Here is a 21,035-nt window from a genome sequence, read left to right on the forward strand (position 1 = left end):
AGAGAAAAAAAAGAAACATGTCAGACCACCCCGGCAAGGTAGAACCGAGCCGAGTAACGATCCTCTACAGCATTAGATGCGTCGGAAGACAGATCGTGGCCGTCAATCACGCTCGGGCCGCATGGTCGTGATTCATTAACCAGGGTTTAGGGCCGGCCTCCTTAGGAATATCATGGAAACAGAGGTACGTCTTATAGGATAGATCTTGTTCAAGCAAGATCGTGTCCTATAGGATAGATCTTGTTCAAGCAAGATCGTGTCCATTGTTGCTTTGTGACCATATATAAATAACTCAGTTTCTTCATCAGCTTCTCGATGTGGGATCCAAACACTAATAAGAAACAAAAAATAACGGGCTAGTTTGTCCCAAAAAACCTAGGCCTATTCATTTAAAATAAAGTCCATCATTAATGATTTTATCTTATTATATAATAAAGTTCGGTTCCCAAAGTTAGTAACTCACCAAATCGTCACATGTGTTAGTTTTAACGATCAGAGATCAAACTTAAAAATTTACCAGATTGTGACACATATCAGTTTTAATGATTAAATATCCAAGTTAATAACTCATCACATTGTAACACGTGTCAATTTTAACGATCAAAAATCACATATGAAAGTTAGAAACTCATCAGATTGTGACAAGTGTCAATTTTAACGATCAAAAATCACAATTTTCAAGCTTGGTAAAACGATGCATAAGATAATTGTAATCTTATTATATTAATTCTAAAAGGAAAAGGATTGTAAATACACCCCTCTATATAAGCAAATAGATGATGACATATTTTTCACCGAACAAAATAATTTCGACTAGCTTTGTTTTCTTGGTAAATTTTTTTTCTTTGTTTTTTATTAAGCTTTTGTTTGACACATCATCGTTCTTGAACAAGTCTCAAAGGCAATTTATTTGTTGTCTAATCAAAACAACTATAGAAAAAGATTCCTAGATATTACCATGTGTTTTCATCGTCGTTTATTTGAATTTTGTTTTGTTTTCTCAATTTCATAATGCATACTACGCAATCTTTGACTTTGAAGTGTTAACAAAGTTTCTTATGCATAATAACTAAGGTTTTTGGGATTAACAAATTTCTCACGGTATTATTATTATTTCTATTAATTTGAAAGATAGGTAGCATTAAAAAAAAAAAAGATGAATACACAAATGCAAGATAACAACAGACGTTATATAACACTAGATCAACTAAACAGAAAGTGTTCTTATCACCGAACGATAGTACGTCTTACAAGAAAGTGGGAAACAATAAATTTTTTAAAAAACAATAGGATCATTGGAATAAATTTTCTCATAAAATAGAAAAAGGATTAAGGAAAATATACAGAAAATTATTAATTCTAAAAAATGTAAATACTCACTTCTATATAAACATAGATCGTTTCATATTATTCATCTAGCAAAATAATTTATTCAAAAATATTGCTTTCAACTTTTTTCTATTGGTCAAACATTTTTAATGGGAAGACAAATTTTCCTTATTTTTTAAACTAAAATATACTCCTACTTCTACTTTTTCTGTTTGGAATAGGTAAGATTAATATGTTGACCAAAAAAAAATGGAAGATTAATATATGCATCTTCTTTTACTAATACTGTATTTTTAAATTTATTAAAGTAGTTTTAGTTTTTTTATTTAATTTATATTTTCATCTTTGAATTATTTCAATTTCATATATTACCGTGCTTATAATTTTCTATTATTTCATTAATTATGTCAAATTATTTTTTTTCAAATTTCTCAACCTTGATTAGTTGATCATAGACCTTTTTTAATGCAAACATAATTGTTACCATTCGTTCAATCTCAAAAGGAGATAAAGAGGAGAAAGTTATCAACCTAATGGTTGGATAAAATAGGCTAATCAAACACAAGCGTACAACAAACATAGATAGATTGGAAAAATATAAATCGTTGTTGATAGATCCATAGGAGCTTGGAGACAGAGGCTACATTATGGTGTGTCAAAAAAACCTCCATGAAATATATTGGAAAATTTGACATTAGTTACTATCAAAAGATTTTGTGATGTTGGAAAAGGGTCTTTAGTTCATTGGTTGATGGAGCAAGCCACTTTGAGATAGCTAAAAGACGTGAACATGTTCTCTCCACACAGGAGGAGGGCAGAGTCAAGGTTCTCTCTATGGTGGAGGGGGTTGGACGCAAGGTTATCTCCCCAAGAGAGGAAAGTGGGGGAGGTTGGACGCAAGGTTATCTCCCCAAGGGAGGAAGGCGGAGCGAAGGTTCTCTCCATGGTAGAGGAGGTTGGACACAAGGTTCTCCATAAGCGAAGAGGGCAGAACCGAAGTTCTCTCCATGGTTAGTCATACACTATTGTGGTATATATTATTTTTTATTCAAAATTTTTTTGAGCAAACAATTTTAGGGATTAAAGAAACTATGCAAAAGTGAAAGTAAAGAGACATATAATAGTTGACTTATTTTGTTCATATAGACATTTTATAGGTGATGGTAAATAATAAATTTGTAACATACAATATACCTAGGTGTAAAAAATACACTTTTAGTGGTAACATACATAAAAGATTATTATATGGATATAAATCAGTGTATTATAGCCAAAAAAATTATAAATAATGTTCAATAAATTTTAATATATTTTTATTAAATTTAATTTTATTTACAAAACTATAAACCTGCACATCGGTCCTTTTCTAGTTATATATAAACCACACTAAAGAAAAAATAGAAAGAATGGATTATATACTAACACTTGAGTTATTTTATTTGTTAGGTTTAACACTTCCATGATAAGTTTAAAATGGTTGGTATATGAATGCTTTTTATCTAGTTTTTGTATGGGTAGAATTGAGACTTTTATCTGGTAGTTGTATCTTGGCTTATTCTATCTATGATGAAACAAATAAGTCCACTTTACTTTGCTGTTAGCAAAAAGAAAAAATGCAACAGATTTAAGTCAATGAATAAATTAACTGATTCAGTATCCAAATAGAAATTTATTTGGATTAATCGTTTAAAAACCTACACTTGAGTTACTGATATCAGTTTGCGAAAGTGTAAACAGTTCCACTTCCACGTTTTAATTTAAAGTTTGTTATATATAACAAACGAGTCAACGAATATGAAAATTTAACTCTCTCGTAATAAATTTACCGTATAAGTTTAGCTTGAGTTACTCTATAAATTGTTTGTGTCTTCCGATCACCAAACCATCTCAATCAAGCAAATCATTCTCCACAAAAAAGGAAAAAAAAAAAAATCATGCAAGGTAAGATGAAAACTCTTCTCTCCACGATTCTTCTAACTGTAACTTTGTGTGCCACTACTTTAGTGAAGCCAGGGCTAACTGATCAAATCCCTACCATTTCTGGCTTTTCGCCTCCTGGCTCACCAGTTGATCTCGCCAAATGCTGGTCATCACTCCTTAACATTGAAGGTTGCAAAATCAAAATTTTAAAATCTACTTTAACCGGTAAGTTTGAAAATGTTGGACAAACATGCTGCAAAGCGTTTACCGAAATCGATGCAAAGTGTTGGCCAAAAATGTTTCCATTGAATCCTTTCTTCCCTCCTCTTCTCAAGGATGGTTGCTCTCGCATCAATTGAGTTGCTCCCGCACTTGCAACATCTAAACTCTCTCTTATTCCTGGATTGTCTTTACCTGGTTCTCCGGATGATATCACAAAAATGCTGGTCATCACTCTCTAGTGTCGAAGGTTGTGTGGCTGAGATATTCAAATCAGTATTCACAGGAAGGTACGGAAATGTTGGACATATGTGTTGCAAAGCGTTTTCGGACGTAGATTCAAAGTGTTGGCCACATATGTTTCTGCTAAATCCCTTTTTCCCTCCTCTTCTCAAAGATAGTTGCTCTCGCATCGAAGCAGCTGCTCCTACACATAAGTAATAAAGTAGCTATGGTCTTTTCTATCAGAATGCATAATTAAATTAGGACAATCATAGCTTTTAGTTCCAATATTCAAGAAGAGTTTCTTTATTCTAACCAGCCAATAAAGATAGCCTTCACATGTAATGGTGTTAATCTACGTTTTGTTATCTACAATAACAACAAATAAATTCAAGTTTGGCCTAATGACATCTTTATTGTCTCTTTTCAATTATGGACTTCGTTTGCTCTGTTCTCAATGACGGATGATCTTGATTCTTGAGTTAGCTTAGCTTCAACATTGTATGATCTTGAAGACATCTTCATCAACATTTAACAAAGAATATTATTCTCTAAAAACATATCCACTTGAAAGACATTATATGGTGAAAAATATGCATATATACCTCAATGGAACATACGTAACAGGAAAGTAATTTCTCCTATTTTATTCGGATGCATCAAAGAAAGAAAGCACACCTTAAATATTTGTTTTTTTTTTTTAATCAAGCGCACAACTTAAATATATAACTCAAATTGCAAGCCCGAACCTTGAAATTTTGTTCGTGGATTATCATGTCAAATTTTTTTTCGTGACATTAGCAGTAAAACAATTCTTCCAATTATCAACGAAATATACATTGTGATCCAAGTTGTCCCACCCACGCTTTTACGGTTTTTAAATTCCTCATCATGATCTTGAATTTCACATATAAGGAGTGCACCGTAGTGGAAGAATTCTGCATCTCGATACAAATGTCAATCATGCATTATGGTGGATAACATCACGACATATAAGATTTTCAAATTATGGTGCTATTTTCAAATTTTATAAGATTTTATAATCAGATTTCAATACTTTCACGTAAACTTTTAAATTCCCATATCAAAATATTATATTATTGTCAAATATAATGCAGTTACATATTTAAGATTAAAAAATGTCGTCGAAGTAGTACAAGCACCTTTTAAAAATAATAATATTGTATTGGTTAATAAGTGATTAGATTGGTGGGTAAGTTAAGACAAGCACAATACATGTGCCGACAGTCTCTACCATTTCATTTTTTATCTTTTTTCGGGATCCAAGTTGTCACACGCTCTTCCGGTCTTGTTGACGTCCAAATTACTCAGATTGCGCAGAGAGCACAACTCCAAGATCTCTTTGACAACTCCAAGAACTCGGCAAGTCTCATGACTTGCCCACAAGGCTGTGCTTTAAGATCCTCGTACGTCATGAAAAGAACATGCTTCGGATCTTCCAGACTCTCCAATAGCTCAAAAAATTGTCCCAAAAAGGTCCATAATGGTTAACTCCCCTTCAGTATGAATCGAACATAGACTCGAGGATGCTTCTTTCCGCTTGTTCTGGTCACAGCTCCCATTGCAAAAGCCAGTTCCTTTGTTCTATGCTTATATTCAATCTTCACCAGAAACATGAGTTTGTGCGAGAGATTATCTTTCGATAGCTCTAAACATTGTCCCAAAAGGCCAAAAAGGTCCATAATTAATAGTTAACTCGAGGATGCCTTCTTCCTGCTTCTTTGTTTTCGATTCTTAATAAAAATACCAACGTGAAACTAATACATCTTTTACGTTCCTACACACGTACACGATCTTGCAAGGAGAGTCCTTGAGGGGCTGTCGCCGAGTATGTAACGGCATGTGAGTTGATAACAGCCTCAGAGATGCAGAGCGGAGATGATGAGAGCTTGGACAAGTTCGGTGTTGAGCTTTTGAGATAAAGATTCAACTCGAAGAAGGGTACAAGACCATGAGGGTTATCAGAGGTCAGAGGGTGGCTCAGAGGACCATCTTTTGACCTCTCAAGTAAAGCAACTGTGAGGGCCTTAAGCCAAGTAGTACCGGACTTTGGGATATGAAGCCACTATAATGTCGGTGTCAAGCGGCTTAAAGTTTCTCTGTAAATTTAGGACTGGCCCGGAGAGTCTTGTACTGATACCAACATCCTTGGTAGTTGTAGAGCTTCTTCCCTTGGAAGTCACTGTCTGAAGGCAGCGACGAGATCATTTATCATCGTCTCCAAGCTTCCTTAGAAGCTCTGAGCCACCCTGTGACCTCTGATAACCCTCATGGTCATGTTGTAGGTTAATAAGACTATTCTCTGGACTTGCATGGAGGAAACTAAGACGACGTGCTTTTGCCTTGAAGCAAAAAAATTGGCATAGGCATAATTACTAGTACAACAAGGATTAAAAATAGTAAAAATAAAAAATACTAATCGGGAGTTCGGGACTTAGAAGCAGGAAAGTAAGACGACATGCTCTAGCTTTCAAGCAATAAAATATAATTAATTCGCATAGACAACAAGGATTAAAAGTAGTAAAAAAGTTTATGGACTAATAAAATAATGAATATACCACCACGATAAGAGGGAGATTCGAATACTCTTTCAAGTTGGATACAATCAGTAGAAAAATGTATTTGAATAATTAAACGGGGACAATTCCTTAAGTTTATGATGATATTCCTTTCGATGGTTTTTTGTGGGGTCAAGATCTTGACACTGCATTCGATAATGTCGTAGCTTTGGTCGTATCTGTTGCTGAATTCGATCACACACTCTGTTCCTGCTTGAGAGACATTTGTTCGCAAACTAGAAGAAAATATAAATAGATGTTCCCTTCCCCATTTGGAAACTGAGGATAGGAGGAACCCATGTTCCTTGACGTTGATGCAATATGGCAGTGAGGAAGTATTGTGATTTCTTGGTTTTTATGGCAAATCACGACGCAGAACATAACTTCAGCAAATTCATTGGAAGCAGCATCCCGAGGAATGGTCAAGGAGTTACCTTTGGTTCTGTGATCGAACTATGCTGGCACTTTTCTTCCTGGTAACACAGCTTCCCCAGTCAGTTTCGTTTGTTGGATAATTGCTCTTAGTGCTTCCCCACCCAATATGACGCAAGTTGTGAAATCGAGGAACGCACTTCGTTGATTGCAAGGGCTAAATACTACTGTCTCCAGTGATTCACAATCTTCTGCAAATAGATGACACATCGAACCAGGGAGCTCTGGCAACGATGCAAGTCTTGTGCAGCCAGTTATATTAAGTGAACACAGGTGATGAAGATCTTTGATGCAATCTGGAATCGTTTCAACATCAGAGAAGCTTAGGTCTAGACGATATAAACTCGTGGGGAGATGTGTTATTCTCTTGAGCTTTTCATTCTGCTGCATGCATGTTGAGTTGCACAAGACAACAACACGAGGCAATTGATGCAGGCACATCTTCTATCCCCGTGTTTTAGAGATATCTAGATATGTGATGTGCGTTGAAATAATTGGAAATTTTCTCAATCTTGGGCATTCACCCATATAGACCGAATCAAGGGATGCAAAATTCATGTCAGCTGGAATGACTTGTAGGTTTTTGCAGTTAGACATCTGCAAGCACTCTAGTTTATGAAGATGAGAAAAAGAGAATGGGATCTCTACGAAACTCTCGCAATAACTCAGACGCAATCTTTCCAAATTTGTAGCACTTGAAAGATCCGGAAGCTCCTTCAAATTTTGAGACCCATACAAATCCATCTTCTTGAGATTATTCAGGCACTAATAGAGAGTGATATGTCTATATTTTGTCTCTACTAAGCATGTTTTTGTCACGCATCTAGTTAGGATAACTAATTGTTTTGCATGAATTTCTACTCTCGTTTGTACACTTTTCATATTTAGGTAGTTCTTGCATTATCTTCGCATACATCGTGCATTTTGGAGTATTTCAGGTATTTTGGAGACTTTGGAGTCAGGCTGTTTCGAGTCGCGCCATCATTCTATCATCACACATCCGCTTGGGTCACGCCATCATTCCATCGTCACACATCCGATCGAGTCGCGCTGTCATGCCGATCGAGTCGCGCTGTCGTGCCGATCGAGTCGCCGTTCGAGTCGTCCTTCGAACCACCGGTCGGGGGATTCAGCTTTCGACGTCTTCATAAAAGTTGTAGAGAATTGAGTCATCTTTCCAATTCCGTTTATTTCAAGCAAATCGGAGGTGTGCTTCAAAAGTTATCATCATTTTAGTGGAAGCGTATACATCCAGCTCGAGTCGCCACCCGTCGACTCGACCCTCCAGCTCGAGTCACCACCCGTCGACTCGACCCTCCAGCTCGAGCCGCTGCCCGTCGACTCGATCCTCCTCCACTCGAGCCAACACCATCACCCACTCGAGCCACTACTCGTTCGCACATGTCAGGAAGACGTTCCGTCTTACACGCTTCAGGAGATTCCCAAACCGACACTTCATCTTGTCGTTTTAAGTTTTAGGGATTTACATGCTTTTACTATAAATACGTTTTGTTAAGTCTTGGCGGAGATCATCTTAGTTTTTATCTCGTTTTTATTTTGTAAGGTTTCCCTAGCCACCAAGAACCGTTCTCAGACTTTGTATCCAGATATCTTTTGATACATTGAGTATTTGCATTTGATTTCTTCTACAAACTTGTTTATCTTATTTTTACCTATCTAAGAATGCTTGTTTCAATGTTTTCTGAGTTTGTATTGTTGATGATGATTTCCGGATCTGAGTAGTGCGTTAGTTCTTGAGGATGGGATAGATTAGGTGGAGGATCTTAGGATGTAGGGTGTTTAAGCTCGATTTGTATGATTCCCTTCTGGACTAGAGTTAGAATTACTAGTTTCTCTCTGATCAATTGGAACTAGGTTCGAGAAATTTCCACACCCAAAAGGTGTTCGATGAAATGTCTGACCAACTAGTGCCAGAGACTTACGTTCCTAGCCTAAGAGATTAGTTGTCTAGGATGTTTGTTGACGTGAATGAACTTGTTTGTCATGCCTGCTCGACCACGTTTCTCTAGCGAGAGCTAGGTATGGAAGTGGTTGAGTCTGAGTAGTTTTTACCAAGAGATTGGATTAGCTAAGTTGTGATGTTCATTGTTTAGGGATAGATTGCTTGTGGTATGTTAAACACTCCGTAGACTAGGATACTCCACCGACATCAATTACTCCCATCCTTAGGACTTTTATCTCTCTGATTTTTATTACATTCCCGAGACTATTTCGTTCCTCAATTTCTTGTGGTTCTTGCTTAGACTCGTTTAAGTTTCTATTCATTTCCGCTTCTTGTCATGCAATCTCGTTTCTAGTTCTGTAACTCATTTTCGTTTTGCATTTTGACCATTCTAGGATTGTTAGACAAACACTCTTCTTGAATTGGCTTGACTTTTGATTGCTTGATTGCATCTTGATTGTTAGCAACATCTCATTTGGATTGACACCTTAAGTACTACAACACATAAGGTTAATTGAGACCTACTAGGAGACATAAAAATCTTAGTATCAATTTGGCGCCGTTGCCATTTGGGATTCGTTTTGCTACATTTGAGATTTCAAGTTTTGCAAGATTAAGTTCTGTTACACTTATCATTCTGAGTACTGACTTGTTTTGGTTGTTTGCTTGTTTGTTTTGCATCTCAGGAACCTGTTGATTGCAGCATTGCATGCACACCTGATCAAGAGGACATCAGAATTTCCTCCCTGCTATCGACGACATCAATCGGTTACAAAGACCACGACAAGCTCGCCAACTCACTGATCATCCCGCACCAATCACTATGGAACAACCTAACGGACCAAATCCGAGACCGCGAAACATTGGTGCTGGAGATGCACCGAACACTCATACTCAGCGTGCTGGAATCGTCCCTCCCGCTGTGCAGAACAACAACTTCGAAATCAAAAGTGGTCTGATCTCCATGATCCAAGGAAACAAATTTCACGAGTTGCCTATGGAAGATCCACTCGACCACTTGGACGAGTTTGACCATCTGTGCAGTCTCACCAAGATCAACGGCGTGAGTGAGGATGGTTACAAGTTGCACCTCTTTCCATTCTCCCTGGGAGTAGAGATGTCAATTGGGCTCTAAAACCATGGGCTGTCCAGTCCAAATTAATTTGGACTGGTTTTGGTTATTACCAAATTTAAAACGGTCAAATGGGCCTAAAACCAATTTAGTCCAGTGATATATGGTCCAAACTAGTTTGGACGTGGGCCGTCCAATAACCTTAAAAAATTAGGGTTTTTACAATTTGGAGGAAACTTTTTTTTTTTCATTTCGCCTCTTTCTCTCTTTTTCCTCTTTCTCTTTCAGCCTCTCAGGCGATATTCGATTTCGATCTACTTGAAATCATCTCGATCTACTTGAAATCATTTCGATTTCTCCTCTGCGGCTCTGCTTCTCGTGATCTCGTGATCTCGATTTGTATAAGGTAAACAAATCGTCATCTCGATCTCGTCATCTAGGGTTGTAAACGTACAGATTTGATTTTGATTTCTCGAGTGGGTTTGTGGGTTTTTGGGTTTTTGGGTTTCGATACTGGGTTTGATTTTGATTTTTCATTTTCTGGGTTTACTCTAACACAAACGTACAGATTTGATTTTGATTTTGATACTTTGCTTTAGTCAGATTTTGAGTTTTACTTCTGAGTTTTTGATTGTTTTGGTTTTACTTACAAGTTTTTGATTGTTGTAGTAGATAATGATGATTGATGAGCTTGTATTTGTATAGTTGTATTCGAGTCTCATGAATTTGTTGATGTTTTGTGAATGGATTTATCTTTAGCTTTATACATATTTATACATATCTTTAGCTTCATATTCGAGTCTCATGAACATATTTATGACTTTATGAGTTTATGATTGTGAGTTTATGAATTTATGAGTTTATGAGATTATGAGATTATGAATTTATAAACCTTTAGCTTTATAATTATGAGTTTATAAACCTCTAACTCTATAATTATGAGTTTATGAGATTATGAATTTTGCTTCAATCTGCAACCAATGGACAGACCAATTGGTCATGGTCCTATTTGGTTTGGACAGATTTGGGTGTGGGTGTATTTGGGCCTTGACCCATAAATAACCATAAATGGTATGTGTCCAAATGGACATGCCCATTTGGTTATGGTCAGACCAATTGACAACCCTACCTGGGAGACAAAGCTCATCAATGGGAGAAAAACGTTCCCAAGGGAACCATCACCACTTGGGACGAATGCAAGAAAGCTTTCTTGGCCAAGTTCTTCTCCAACTCTAGAACCGCACGTCTCAGGAATGATATCTCCAGTTTCACTCAGAAGAACTCAGAATCATTCTGCGAAGCCTGGGAGCGTTTCAAGAGTTACCATAGCCAATGCCCCCACCATGGATTCAGTAACGAGTCATTGCTGAGCACTCTCTACCGTGGTGTACTTCCAAAGATACGCATGCTGCTTGACACTGCTTCAAATGGCAACTTCTTGAACAAAGACGTAGATGAAGGTTGGCAACTCGTCGAAAATCTCGCCCAGTCTGATGGTAACTACCATGACGACTATGATCGCACAGTTAGAGGAGATGCTGGCTCTGAGGAGAAGTACAAGAGAGACCTCAAGAATGTCAATGAGAAGCTTGATCGTCTCTTGCTCAACCAACAAAAGAACATCCACTTCGTATCTGAGGGTGAACATTTTCACGTCCACGATGGGGAGGGTGAGCAGTCTGAGGAGATCAGCTACATCCAGAATCAAGGTCGATACAACAAGGGTTACAACCCCTATCAGACGAACCCCAATTTGTCTTACCGGAGCACCAACGTTGCAAATCCACAGGATCAGGTGTACCCTCCCCAGCAGCAACAACAAGGTCAACAAAAACCTTTTGTGCCTTACAATCAGGGATTCGTCCCTAAACAACAGTTTCAGCAAGGATACCAAGCTCCCTCAGGACCACCACCAGGATTCCGCCCTCAACCAGTTCAGCCTACTCCAACCCCAGATCAAGAAATGAAGCAAATGATGCAACAACTTCTTCAGGGTCAAGCTAGCGGATCTTTGGATACTGCTAAGAAGTTTGCTGAACTCAGTCAGCGAATGGAGTGTTCATACAATGATCTTAATGTCAAGTTTGAAGCTCTTAACTCGAAGCTGAAGTACATGGAAGGCAAGACTGCTTCTACCCCAACACCTGGCCAACTACCTGGAAAAGCAGTTCAAAACCCCAAGGACTATGCTACTATCCATGCTATCACCACCCAAGCTGTAGATGTACGGCTCACTAAGGACAATGAGAGTTTAGATGAGGAGGATTTTCTTCAAGATGAAGTTCAGATAATAGATCCCGTCAAGGTGCTCAAGGATCCAATTGAGTCAGCCAAGCAATCTGATCCTCAAGCTACTAAAGAACCCGCTGCTCCCAAGGATAAACCTGTGAGATTCATTCCTCCACCATACAAGCCACCTTTACCATTTCCAGTGAGGTTTAAGAAGCAGCTTACTGAGAAATATAAAGCTCTGTTCGAAAAAACAAGTCAAGGAGATTGAACTTAGGATACCTTTGCTTGATGCATTTGCACTTGTGCCTCAATATCAAAAGTTTTTAACTGACTTGGTAACCGAAAAGACCAAAGAAAAGGAGGAGATAGCTAAAGGAGCTCAAGCTAAGGCTCTGGAAGATGAGAGGGCAGTGCATGACATAGGTGGGGTTTTTCATGAATGCAAGGCTGTTATTCAGAAGATGATTATCCCAAAGAAGCTAGAGAACCCTGGTTCCTTCACCTTGCCTTGTTCTCTAGGTCCATTGGCCTTCAAAAAGTGCCTATGCGACCTTGGTGCTTCAGTAAGCCTCATGCCACTCTCTGTAGCTCAGAGGCTAGGATTCAACGAATACAAGTCATGTAACCTCCGCTTAATATTGGCTGATAGGACTACTAGATTGCCTCATGGTCTATTAGAGAACCTGCCCATCAAAATTGGACAAGCTGAGATTCCTACTGACTTTGTGGTGCTGGGAATGGATGAAGAGCCTAAAGATCCACTAATCCTGGGAAGGCCTTTCTTAGCTACAGCTGGAGCAGTCATTGATGTCAAGAAGGGGATGATTGATCTCAATCTGGGTAAGAATTTCAAGATGAAATTTGATATCAAGGATGCTACGAAGAAGCCAACTATTGATGGGCAGACCTTCGTGATTGAAGAGAAAGATCAGAAAGCTGGGTTTGACATCTTTGAGGGTGTCAATGAGGCAGAAACAAGAGTTTGGGTAACCAAAGAAAAAACTCGAAGGGGCACTCAACCGTTTTCCAACTCGAGTGCAGTTGTTGCTCTCCCTAAGCGTCATGACCTGCTTCCTAAACTTCACCAACCGCAAGAGACAAGTCCTCCCGCGCTTGACAGTTTTTCTGAACTCCAAACTACCAAGATTCTAGGGGAGTCAGTGAGAGAGTTAACATCTATGGTGAAGGAGATGAGTGGGCAAATCAAGAAGCTCCAAGGTACAATGAGAAGTTCTCCTGCAAGGAAATTAAGGTGGAGGTTTGGGATAATGAAGAAGAGCAGTTCATTTGTTGTTGAACCTGGGCAGAATGTTAAAGAGTATCTGGCTAGACAAGACATACCAGAGGGGAGCTCACCACCTCTCTATGACCCTCCCAAAGCATAAGGAGTATGCAAAGTCAAGCTAGGGACTTTAAACAAGCTCACTTGGGAGGAAGTCCCAAAGGTATCACTGTAAATATTTTTTAGGATCCTTGTGTTTTTGATTTTCGTTTTTAGTTTTATTGTGTTCAGGAATCTACAGAAGGGAGTACGAGCTCAACGCAAGTATCACTTCCATCACTACCGTTCACCACCACTCGAGTCGGCACCGTGCGACTCTACCCATCCGGCGATCCCAACTCGTTACACGACTCAACCGACACAACTCAATCCTCTGTTCCGAAGTATCCCGCTCGAGTCGACCATATCCCACTCGACCGACAAGCTCTCCACATCGATCTGCTCTCCACACGACCTGCACGAAGATCTACTCGCGTATCATCACGACGTTGCGACTCGACCGGACCACTAACCCAAGTCGATGACATGCAGTGTGACGAGCAGTCGAACACTTATCAGAACATGCAAGCGGTTGAGCAACGAGTCGACCAACCAGCTGAGACCACCCCCGCGGATCCCGAACACGGTGAAGGACAGAGCCAGTATCACACGCCAACTCCTTGGGCGAGCTCAGACTCCTTCTTCTACTACTGAGGAGACTGTGTAATTTAAGTTTGGAGGAGGGTTTGAGATAATGTATCTGATGACGTTTTCTGTGATTCTTATTTCAAATTTTTGTATCATATCATGTTTGAGTCTGCATTCATCTATTTGCATAGAAAAGCCAAAAAATTCGAAAAATTTCAAAAATTTCCACAAAAACAGAGTGCTCATGTAGTTTGCATTTGCATAATAGGATTGAGTCTAGTGTTGTTCATTTAGGAATGTTGCATTTAGCATAGGGGTTGATGATGATTGTAACCTTGTTAACGTGCTGAATTCAATGGGATAGGATCAAGGCCCTTGTTATTAGTTCTTTGATGCATGTTGATTGAACTTAAAACGTAAGACTGAACCAGGTTTTGAATTCTCGAAGTTGCATTCTAGTCTTGATTGAAGCTTGTTTTGAATTGACATCATTCCCTATCTACCTGAACCTAATCCTGACTTGCAATTATCATGTTATGCATTGAAGTTGAACTCATGGATACAACATACATACTTGGATTTTCTTTCTCCGTTTTACCACCCTTAATAATCCAAGTAGCTGATTCCCATCTTTGGAACAGTTTCCCGCACCCTTAACCAACCGTTCTTTCAAGCCAATTGTATTCTTGAGTGTGAGGCCTTTTCCGAGCTGAGCTTGTTAGAAAGTGTTAGGTTCTAGCCGACAAGAGTAGGATCCTGTGTAGTTCTAGTTCGCGCTATCCGGACTAGTAGGACTAGGTGAGAACTCAATTTTGGGTTTTGGGATTGGATTTGTTCTGAAAAGAAAAAAAAATATGGGTAAAGAGTCTTTAGGAGGGGGAATGTGTTTTCAAGGTTTACAAGTCTAGTAAATGATGTTGGTTGTGCAATAAAAAAAAATTGTTGGTTCTAGGCATAAAAAGAAAAGTTTAGACAAGGAAGAGAAAGCAAAACGCTTAAGAAGTCTAGAATTCTAAGAAGAAAAGAAAGAGAACCATAGTGATAAAAAAGTTTCCCATCCACTAGATTGAAATGAAGTAACCTCCTCCTAAGGCTAAGTTAAAAGAATGAGAGCATGGGTTTTAGAAGAGATATCGACGAAGGGTAGAGATAGGACCAACTTCTGGGTTAGAAAGTTAGAGCTAAGTTTCCTTGGGACCTCTGGGTAGACGGGGTGCTGCTCTTGTATGTATCAGTTGGTTTCAACCTTTAGCCTTCTCTTAAGCTCAACTCATTTTCGTGAGAGATCCCTGTTTTATATTGTTAAAACCACTTGCAAAAAAGACCAATTTTTGTCTTTACCGCTTCACCCCAGCCAAATGAGTTCAATGACACTGCATAGCTTGATTCATGGTTCTTTGTTAATAAATGTTAAAGGGGGTGATTGATAGGATTGCATGTGTAGATCAAGCGAATGAAATTCCTTCACCATGCATCATAGAACTAAAAACAAGGACCTTGATTCTAACTACTCTATTCAGTATGTTTTAGGTTCTGAAACCCCATCTTCACACCTCTTCTCCATACCTTGATCTTGATCGTTTGCTTGAGGGCAAGCAAAGAATAAGTTTGGGGGAGTTGATATGTCTATATTTTGTCTCTGCTAAGCATGTTTTTGTCACGCATCTAGTTAGGATAACTAATTGTTTTGCATGAATTTCTACTCTCTTTTGTACACTTTTCATATTTAGGTAGTTCTTGCATTATCTTCGCATACATCGTGCATTTTGGAGTATTTCAGGTATTTTGGAGTATTTCAGGTATTTTGGAGACTTTGGAGTCAGGCTGTCTCGAGTCGCGCCATCATTCCATCATCACACATCCGCTTGGGTCACGCCATCATTCCATCGTCAAAGATCCGATCGAGTTGCGCTGTCATGCCGATCGAGTCGCGCTGTCGTGCCGATCGAGTCGCCGTTCGAGTCGTCCTTCGAACCACCGGTCGGGGGATTCAGCTTTCGACGTCTTCATAAAAGTTGTAGAGAATTGAGTCATCTTTCCAATGCCATTTATTTCAAGCCAATCGGAGGTGTGCTTCAAAAGTTATCATCATTTTAGTGGAAGCGTATACATCCAGCTCGAGTCGCCACCCGTCGACTCGACCCTCCAGCTCGAGTCGCCACCCGTCGACTCGACCCTCCAGCTCGAGTCGCCACCCGTCGACTCGACCCTCCAGCTCGAGCCGCTGCCCGTCGACTCGATCCTCCTCCACTCGAGCCAACACCATCACCCACTCGAGCCACTACTCGTTCGCACATGTCAGGAAGACGTTCCGTCTTACACGCTTCAGGAGATTCCCAAACCGACACTTCATCTTGTCGTTTTAAGTTTTAGGGATTTACATGCTTTTACTATAAATATGTTTTGTTAAGTCTTGGCGGAGATCATCTTAGTTTTTATCTCGTTTTTATTTTGTAAGGTTTCCCTAGCCACCAAGAACCGTTCTCAGACTTTGTATCCAGATATCTTTTGATACATTGAGTATTTGCATTTGATTTCTTCTACAAACTTGTTTATCTTATTTTTACCTATCTAAGAATGCTTGTTTCAATGTTTTCTGAGTTTGTATTGTTGACGATGATTTCCGGATCTGAGTAGTGCGTTAGTTCTTGAGGATAGGATAGATTAGGTGGAGGATCTTAGGATGTAGGGTATTTAAGCTCGATTTATATGATTTCCTTCTGGACTAGAGTTAGAATTACTAGTTTCTCCCTGATCAATTGGAACTAGGTTCGAGACATTTCCACACCCAAAAGGTGTTCGATGAAATGTCTGACCAACTAGTGCCAGAGACTTATGTTCCTAGCCTAAGAGATTAGTTGTCTAGGATGTTTGTTGACGTGAATGAACTTGTTTGTCATGCCTGCTCGACCACGTTTCTCTAGCGAGAGCTAGGTATAGAAGTGGTTGAGTCTGAGTAGTTTTTACCAAGAGATTGGATTAGCTAAGTTGTGATGTTCATTGTTTAGGGATAGATTGCTTGTGGTATGTTAAACACTCTGTAGACTAGGATACGCCACCGACATCAATTACTCCCATCCTTAGGACTTTTATCTCTCTGATTTTTATTACATTCCCGAGACTATTTCGTTCCTCGTTTTCTTGTGGTTCTTGCTTAGACTCGTTTAAGTTTCTATTCATTTCCGCTTCTTGTCATGCAATCTCGTTTCTAGTTCTGTAACTCATTTTCGTTTTGCATTTTGACCATTCTAGGATTGTAAGACAAACACTCTTCTTGAATTGGCTTGACTTGTGATTGCTTGATTGCATCTTGATTGTTAGCAACATCTCATTTGGATTGACACCTTAAGTACTACAACACATAAGGTTAATTGAGACCTACTAGGAGACATAAAAATCTTAGTATCAGAGAGAAAACCACACAATAATCAGAGAGAGAGAGAGAGAGAGAGAGAGAGAGAGAGAGAGAGAGAGAGAGAGAGAGAAAGTGCATCCATCATATAATTATCTTGAAGAGAAAGGAACATATATGTTCATGTATATAAAAATTACTGTATAACAACACCAACATGGGTTCCTTCCCATAGCCTTTCAAGCTGGCTTTCTCGCATTATGAATTCGACAAGATATTATGGATTAAATTAAGGAGGAAGACTCTTGCTTAGGTATGTATCCCAATGTAGTAACCTTAGACGACGGGAAAACTCCATCCCATCAGGTATATGCATTATATCATTCTCATCATCTCTACTTTTATAGACTTTGAGGAATCAAAGATTAGGCATTCTCTTTTAAATGCTCTTTCGCTAATAGAAACTTCATCGATATCAGATATATCAAGTGATATACCGGACACAGCTCTTGTACCCTAAAACAAATACATAGAAAAAAATTAGCACAATACGTAGGATTTGCTTTTCTTCACCAAATGCACCCTAAGTTTAAATGATTAAAATTAATATAACAAATAATACAAGAGAGAGAGAGAACTTACTATGCCATGTTCAAGGACATCACAAATCTCTTGAGCACCTATCAAGATCTGGCGTTTCCAAGGCTTCTTTTTGAATGGCTTTTTTACCCACTCGTTGCAGTAATTTGTGCATCACTAGTTCACTCTTATATATAGTATCTACTGATCTTATGAGAGATGTGTTTTCAAGGATCTGCAACCCGTATTTGACATCCAATTCACTCTGATCAGAACACATGGTTTCCACAAGATTCTATAGTTGAAGAAGACTGCAATGTGGAGAAATAGCGTTTGCTCATTCTCATCTAAACTTTCATAGCCAACGCTAAGTGCGTCTTCGATATCTCGATCAAGAGTAGTTTTCAGCCTGCTCACAACATCTTTCCATTCGTTTTCCTTCTTCCCTAGTAAAGAAGAACCCATGACACAAAGACCCAACGGAAGCTTACCACAACGCAATATCACACTTTGTGCAAGCTCTTCAAACCCATCATGACCTGGAGAGGTTTTTTTAAAAGCATATCTACACAAGATCTTGAGAGCGTCTTCCGTAGATGGAAACCCCACATGGTAGGTATTGTTGATACTATGCATGTTGCTGCGAAAGCTCTTTGTTTTCCGTGATAACTACAATCCTACTTCCAAGACCAAACCATGTAGTTTCATTTTCCAAAGCCTCTCCAATTGCTTCAGATCGTTCACATCATCAAAAATGATGAGCACTCTCTGGTCGCCTAGATTTTCTTTTACTGCACCTAAATGGGATATTCTCATTCCACTATAGTTCAAAACCTTTGAAAGAAACTGTTGTTGCTGGTATATCATGATTTTACGGTTTTTAATCATGATATAAGTGTATTTTTTGAGTCTTCTGTTTTGTTTTCTAGGTTGTTTTTGAGTCTTTACAGGTTTTCTAGGACTTTGGCACAGAAGGAGCAAAGTGGAGCAATTTGGATAATTTTGGAGCATTAATCCGGAAGAAACGAACTTGGAGTCGAATCAGAGTGATGGTGTCGATCGACACCACCTTAGTGTCGATCAACACCCTGTTTAGCCGAAGAGAGAAGCCAAGGTTTGGAAGTTTTACAATATTACCTAAAGTTCTCCACAATTGCAACACAAGTTCCTGACGTGTTTTAGGATATATATATAGTGTTTTTAGGTTTTAGAAACCCTAAAGTTATTTTCTAGCAAGTTTTATTCTAGCAGCTTTAGCTTTTTGAGAGATATTGAGAGCTTTTAGGAGAGAGATCAGAACTCCTTTGTAGAGAGAAGAATTTCTAAACTCCCTTCTTACTTTTTGATATCTATTGCATGTTATTCAGAATTATGTCTTGTTCTTCATTGAATATATCTGAGTAGTTTGTTTGTTAGGTTCAGGGTTTTTCACAGGGATTTGATGATTTATTAGATCTGTTTATTTAAAATTCTTTATCTTTCTAGATCTTCATCATAGGTTGTTCTTTATATTAATCCTTGATTGGCCATCTAGAATTAATAACTTAGGAAAATAAATTGATATGAGAATATAATTGATTTTCCTAATAAAACCTTTTGATGAGCAAAATTACTTCTTGCAAAGAGATTTGATTTAGTAATTTTGTGAACAATCTAAACTTGTTTTTAAAGCTGATTTTTAACCTTGAATTTTACAAAGAGATTTAGATTTTCTGGTTTCAAATTTAGATAATATTTGCAGTGAGAACTGATTTATTTTACAAAAGAGTTTAGAGTTTTAGATCTGTTTTTAATTGATTGAATCCTAATTTATTGATTGATTTAATATTTTGTAATTTTCTGAGAAATTCTCTAGGCCAACCGCCGCCGACCTTGATCTTCTGAGAAGGGTTCGAGAGTGAGCATGCCTGTCGGGACCCGAAAGATGGTGACCCGAAATAAATACAAAACTTTTATTTAATATTTTGGATTGCTTTTCTTAATTTGAATTAACATGTTTAGCTTAATTATAAAACTCTACAATTTCTTGTGTAATCTAGAGTCTTTGTGGAATTCGACCCCTAAGTACTACAATAATCTCTTAATTTGAGAGAGTAACTATAGGATTTAATTTGGGCATATCAATTGCAAATGCAGCTTCAAACCATACTCATCAAAACCGCTATGATAGTTCCCCCCCCTAAGGTTGTCCACAAAACAGCTAAGTTGAAACCTATAAGAGAGTAGACCATGCAAAACCTCTGGCAATGGTAGTCTTACCAATCCCAGCAGGACTAGAGATTGCAACCATCTTAACTTCAGCATTATCCAAATCTAGCAAAGATTCCACCTCTCTCAAATGAACTTCAAGTCCCACCATGCCATCAAAATCCCTAGACGGTGTAGCAGCATTCAGCATTCAGTTTATTTAAAACGTCTTTGGCAATCTTCCCTAGACAGTGTAGCAGAACAATGTTTGAATGAAGCATGTATATAGAATAAATCCACGATTGGACATAAAACCATGTTAAGTATAAGATTTGGCCATTTCTATTCTCGCTTATATTGATCGAATTTTCGTTTTGGTTTGGAAAAACGTTTAACTAGAATTAGAATTTAAAAAAAAAAAAAAAAAAAAAAAAAAAAAAGATTTTCTAATATACATGCAACGAGGGAAAAAAAATGCTAAAAAATTACAACAATGACAATGAGTTGTCCTTAAAAAAAGTATAACAATAACAATTAACAATGAGTTGTCCTCAAAAAGTAGGGAAAAAGCGTTAATTACTTGATTGTAGTTTTGTACAAGTCAAAATATTCTTAAAACAAATATTAGTTTTTGACTCAGCATTGCGTGGCCTATATTTTATATGTTATCTGAATCATACCGATTTGCTTTTCCACACATGTATGACAAAATATCTGGTCACAATCTTCAACATGTAATTCAAATAGTATGTTTCTTTAATATGGTTACTAATATTTTCCCACACATTCAATATTACAATATATATCGTACACATTAACTATTTACTTTTTAAGCTACAATGTCTCTTTTATATAATAAATATTGTAATTTGTTAAACTAATATAAGCAAAATATAAGAAAAATTTAAGCAAAAACTACAAATATTTACTTTCTTCTAGGTATAAGTACGTAGATGGAAACAAATGAGATGTCGAAGATATAAGTAAATTTAGATACTTTCAAGTTATCATCTTTATTTGTGGTGTATAAAAATTAACAC

At 38.0% G+C, this 21,035-nt stretch overlaps 2 non-coding genes and 2 pseudogenes across 2 annotated transcripts; 1 reads left to right on the forward strand and 3 right to left on the reverse strand.

Annotated features, from left to right (window-relative positions):
* Window positions 1-14: 14 nt before the first annotated feature.
* On the reverse strand, window positions 15-223 carry LOC147949078 (small nucleolar RNA U3). The gene has a single exon (XR_015585851.1). It is a non-coding gene; the product is annotated as a small nucleolar RNA U3 (small nucleolar RNA).
* A 3,014-nt stretch (window positions 224-3,237) lies between these two features.
* Window positions 3,238-4,009, forward strand: LOC104729182 (uncharacterized; annotated as a pseudogene).
* Window positions 4,010-5,018: 1,009 nt separating this feature from the next.
* On the reverse strand, window positions 5,019-20,276 carry LOC104753887 (disease resistance protein RML1B-like; annotated as a pseudogene).
* On the reverse strand, window positions 10,980-11,086 carry LOC147949079 (small nucleolar RNA R71). Its single transcript, XR_015586030.1, has one exon. It is a non-coding gene; the product is annotated as a small nucleolar RNA R71 (small nucleolar RNA).
* Window positions 20,277-21,035: the final 759 nt, after the last annotated feature.

The sequence above is a fragment of the Camelina sativa genome, chromosome 2 (genome assembly GCF_030686135.1).
Source record: "Camelina sativa cultivar CO46 ecotype springtype chromosome 2, ASM3068613v1".
Lineage (NCBI taxonomy): Eukaryota > Viridiplantae > Streptophyta > Magnoliopsida > Brassicales > Brassicaceae > Camelina > Camelina sativa.